The following is a 6,000-nucleotide window of genomic DNA, read 5'->3' on the forward strand; positions in this document are numbered from 1 at the left end:
CAGACTGTTCTGCGCATGCGCGAATCTGGCAGCATGGGCGAACCAGAAAAGTTTTTTCTGGGTGGCATCTGTCTGCTTGTTACAGCTGATACAACTATAACAGCCGCGACTCAAGTAGCCAGAAGCGGGAGAAGGTGCTGCTCATACGCGACTCAACTGTGCATGCGGATAAACCCGTTGAAAATTGCTCAAACGAACCTAATATAAACCGTCATGACGTCACGCTCATCGGAAGCAGCTTGTTGTTATAAAGTATTGCATAGTATCCGTCTTAAACGCTTTGACAGGTTTTGCTGTTGACAGACGTTTGTGTGTGCACTATGTTTTGTTGTTGTAAATGGCAGATTTCCTTTGCAACTTAAGTTTTATTTTTTTCCATCGTTTATGTTTTATTACTGCAGTATTATTTTGCCGTAACAGGCTAAAGTAAAGTACTTTGTTAGAGTATCTGTTCTTACCAGTACAAACTACAAAAATTTAACTAAAAACTAAAACAATGAAAAATTCTCGGATCCCGGGTTTTTCCCTGTTTTCTCCTGGACGAAAAACTTACTGGGGTTTTCCTGGAGCTTATAGACCCTGTACATTTAAGTGAAAATGGGAAATTTATGGACCTGCCGGAAATTTTATGTAACCAGCAGTTATCTCATAATATGCTGCTCAGTGAGCAGGTGACAATGAGGAGCTCCCATTTTTGGGAAATTTTTAAAAACTACCTTGGGTGTGACTAGTGACAGCAGATGCCATTGAGCATATCAATCTGCCTATATTTGGTTGGGTTGGGTTGGGATGGGTTGTTTGGGGAAGGAGACCAGACAGTGAGGTCATCGGTCTCATTGGATTAGGGAAGGACAGGGAAAGAAGTCAGCCATGCCCTTTCAAAGGAACCATCCTCGCATTTGCCTGGAGCGATTTAGGGAAATCACAGAAAACCTAAATCAGGATGGCCAGAGGCGGGATGCGAGTCCAGTGTGCAAGTCACTGCGCATTGGCCTATCATGATAATATCCCTCCAGGCTCACGTAGGGAAACATGTCCAGTATTATGTAACATCTACATCAACAGCCAGCATGCTGTAAGGCTCAATGAATTTCACTCCAAACTAAACCAATAATTACATGATCCTATGTGAAGTCTGCGTGTGAATGTGTTGCAAAGTGTAGCATTTCTTGTTTCTTCACTGGTATAGAAGTTTCTAAAGCTGCTAGTGTTTATTTTTATTTGGTACCTGAATTGAAATGAATCAATTGGTTATAAAAGGTTTTAGTTAAGTTTTATTCCTTCATGCAAGACTAATTGTATATTTTTGTTATTTTTGTGTGTGTTTGAAAAGCAGTATGTACAACCCACTGTTAGTTCACACAGAAACCTCCATGCAGATTGATCAGCAAATGGATTGTGACTGCCTTCTGAATAATACATTTCTAAACTATTTCTAACAATGTTTTTGTCTGTTGTGTTTGATGTTTTCCAGTTATTAGCCAACACTGTATGAACAGGGCAAGCAAATTTTGCAATCTAAACTAAATATTTATAGCGAGCTCTGCATGTCACTATGACATACATTGAGGCTATGTGCACAATAATTGTAACAGTGGCATCAGTGTGAACTGAAATACTGATACAGATAGCTGAAATGGGGCTATTTGTTTAGGGAAGTGATAGTGATGATCTGGCTTGCATCTTACCAGTACATTTCTTTATTATCTACACCTGTATCAAACTGATAAAGCTACAACATGTTTCAATTCTTTCATGTGTTTTGTTGTAATGAATTCTAGATTTGCAATAAACAGACTTTTAGTGGCTGACTACTATACATTTTCTCACCTCTATGTGAACTGTATATTAGAGCCAAAATGAGTGGTTTTATAGGAAACAAGTATTCCAGGTCTTAACAACAAGTAAAATGACTCTGAGTTGATTAGCTCCAAAATAGGTTACAATATGCAACAAAAAGATCTTTACACAAGTAAGATGATAAAATTGAGGTGAGCAACTATAGGCTAGTATGATTTCTGCCTGATTTTAGAAATGACCTTGCAACATATGCTTACAAAACAGTAGTCATTCAAAGCGGTCAGTCACTTACTCCCTGCGTCACACTGCAGCCAGACGCTACTGTACTGACCAAGCAAATTGTCAACATTTCAGACAGGTCGGTTGGCGAGCACGTGTTACGTACCATACGGCTGTATGCAACTCGTAGACCCTTACATCACTCTCCCCAGAGAAAAAGAACAACCATAGGTGGCTCAAAATGACCTCCTGGGTGTTATGAATCTATTTCGCCATTTGTGGCATCAGAAGGCACTGTAACATGTAGTTCATTTGCAGACACAGTAATGTTCAGTACAGAGAAGCGTGCCTTCAGGATAACAATTTCATACATGACAAATGCTTTTGACAAATTAATAAAATCAATAAAAACACAATACTAACAATCAAGTATGCATTAATATTTCTGGATGAATCGAAGGATTCTGTTTGCTGCTTCAATGAAGTTTAACTCATTATTGGAAGAAATCAAATTTTCATGGATATCCTTAATTAAATTATTGTCTTCAGAAAATCTTGGTAAGGAATACTTTCCGTATGTTAATATGTATGAATCATTGTAATAAACAGATAACATTCTCATTAATGGCAAGTATCCAGTTGTGTGAAATGTAGTTGGCAAATACACTAGGCATATTGAGTAGTTTACTTGATAAATCACAATGTGTGGCATTCAAGATTAATCCACTATTGTTCAGTTTGAGTGTAAAAGGTAGCTCAGGTGTATCATAACTTTTACACATAAATGTGATATCAAGGGTGGAGTTAAATGAGAAAATTATACCTTCAGAACATCATTTAAGAAATGGATGATAAAGATGCATTAAAATTCTAGGGCTGTCATCTGATAGCAGATAATTTATAAACAATTCTCTCTCACAGCTGTACACTCTACTGTCTAAGAATACTGCCAAATCAGGGCAAATTAACTTATGACTATGTTTACACCTAATTATTGTTTTGTGTCACAAAAGCATAAAAAACAGTAAATCTCTTGTTCATAATCAGCAAATGCAGACTCTACCTGCATTTTGGCTGTGACCCAGTTATTATACCATGATGTACCCATTTCCAAAATTGTATCTTTACCCTTAACAGAACGAATTAGATCAATTCACTTGTTTACAGAATTGTACTGTTGATGGATTTCACTCAGAATGTACTCGAGTGCAAGTTTTGCATTACTTGTTGAAACTATCATGTCTGATCATGGTTCAAACAAAACGCCTGTACGCTGTAGTACTATTACTACAGCATTGTAGAATATGCTATTATAGCAAATATTAGAATAAAAATGAACATGGTTAATTAGTTCTAAATACTAGAGTTAAGAATGAACATAAAATAAAGGAGTTTCTTGTGGTAACGTGTGGAATAAAAGATTTAGTTTCACTTGTGCACTCTTGTAATAGTAGCTTCAATACTAAATTTTCACAACACATTCACACAAGCACATGGCCGAAATAAACTCACGCATTCCACTCTCACCCACTACAAACATTTACACAGATTTTAGGGGTGTCTGGAACAGGATCGCTTGGACTGTGATGCCTCGGCCTCGAAGTCTGGACTGTGACCTTACGATCCTTGCTTCCTGGGTTTGAGAACAGCAGGTCTGCCTCTCGGTCGGTCCTCGTTGTCTTGCGATACTACAGGAACTCTACCCAGAAATGGCTTTACACGACTGAGATGAACGACAATCAAACCAAAGGGCAGCTGGAGCTTAAGAGTGACTGGCGACAATATCTCCAAGATTGGATATAGCCCTTTCCAAAACTTCTTAAACTTTTTGACTAAACTCTTCTTTAACACCACATTGCTCAGATACACAAGATCTCCAACTCGATACTGTGGCACTGCCACTTGGCGGTCATGTTGTCTTGCTTGCTGAAGAAAGGATTGATGATTTGACTGTTTCACTCCCCTCCATGCTTCCTTTAGCTTGCGTGCTAGATCCCTTACATGTTCATTGCTGATTCTGGCAGTTGATTGTGCAAAGTCCAAGGGTGAATGCATTCTTCTTCCATAGACGTTCTCATATGGTCTTAGGCCAGTTGAACTATGCATTTTGGCATTGTAACAACTTACCAAGTATGGTAAACAGACAACCCAATTGTCATGTTTGCTGCTCACATAATGGCTAACCATTTTAATAACTGTTCTGTGGAATCACTTGACTCTTCCATTTCCTTCAGGGTGTGCTGGTGTAGTCCTTAACTGAGCTATTTGCATGAGCATGAGTTTAAGTAAGGCACTCATAAAATTCATTCCTTAACCATTAATTATACTTAATGGTGATCCAAACTTAAGAATCCATTCTTTTACAAAACAATTAGCTGTGGTCTCAGAACTGTGATCAGGTATCGGAATCATGAGAAGGTATCTAGAGAAATCATCTAATATTGTCAATATGTATTTGTTTCCATCTGTAGTCTTAGGCAATGGTCCTACGACATCTAGCCCTACTCATTCAAATGATTCACTTGTCTCTGACAGTTCTTGCAATGGTGCTCTACTTTTATCTACATTATTCCATCTGTTACAGGAATCCCATTGTGAAACAAACCCGAAAACGTCAACTTTGCAGCTTGGCCACCAAAACACTTGAGCTATTTTAATGTTTGTTGCTATTTTTACTGTAATATCCAAATAATAAAGAATTGTGTTGTTCTCTCATGATTTGCTCTTTCATGCTTTCTGGATTAACTAGGCGGTTTCCTTTACTAGTGATTTTGTACAATAATCCACCTATTTCGACAAAACATTGATCATTTTTACATAATTTGCATTGTGGATCTTCTTCTGGAGCTGCCTTTAACTCTTCTTCTCATCTTATTGTAAAACAAATACTGACTTTTCAACTCTTTGCATCAGCATTCACATGTTATTTACCAGGTCGGTGAATATCCTTAAGTTGGTACTCACTCAGTCTTAATGTCCATCTTGTTAATCTGGAACTTGGATCCTTAAAGCTCAATAACCAATTAAGTGCAGCATGATCTGTAATAACTGTAAATTCTCTTCCTGTTAAGAAACATCTGTTATGTGTTATACCAAAAACCAAAGCACAAAGCTCCTTTTCAGCAGTAGTATAATTACATTCTTCTTTGTTTAATTGTCTGGAAGCAAATGAGATTGGATGTTCACGCCCATCAACTACTTGAGACAGGATTGCACCTATGGCAAAATTGGATGCATTGGTAGAAAGAATAAAAGGTTTACCAAAATCCGGATATGCTAACACTGGGGTTGTGGTTAGAGCAGTTATAAGTTCTTCCATTGCCTTTTTGCATTCTGTTAACCAATTAAATGTGGCTCCTTTCTTCAGTAGCTGTGTCATTGGACGTGCTATATTCACATATCCGGCTATAAATCATCTGTAGAAATTTGACGACCCCAAAAATGTTTGTAGTTCTTTCAAATTCTGTGGTTCAGGAAAATTCTTTATGTCATCAATTAATTTTGGATCAGGTCGAACACCTTCACTGGTTATAACATGACCAAGATAGTTAACTTTACTTTGTGCAAAATGACATTTTTCTATTGATAAAGACAGGTTCGTGCTTGTTATACACTCAAAAACAGCTCGTAGTCTCTCAGTATGCTGCTTCATGTTTTCACCAAAAATTGTGACATCATCAAAGTAATCAAGTGCTTGTGTTGGGTTGAGCCCTCATAAATCAGAATCCATCAGGCGTTGAAATGTAGCTGGAGTATTACGAAGTCCAAACAGCATACGAAGATACTTGTATACTCCTTTTGCTGTTACAAATGAAGTAGTAGTAGTAGTAGTAGTAGTAGTAGTAGTAGTTTTATTCATCCGTAGATCTCTTTTTACAAGGATATAGGACATGTCAAAGTATTTACAAGCTTAGATCAATTTACAATAAGCTAATTCGTATACACATATATTTACAGACTTCTAGTTAGAGACAATCATTA

This window comes from Schistocerca gregaria, chromosome 5, assembly GCF_023897955.1.
Source record: "Schistocerca gregaria isolate iqSchGreg1 chromosome 5, iqSchGreg1.2, whole genome shotgun sequence".
Taxonomy (NCBI): Eukaryota; Metazoa; Arthropoda; class Insecta; order Orthoptera; family Acrididae; genus Schistocerca; species Schistocerca gregaria.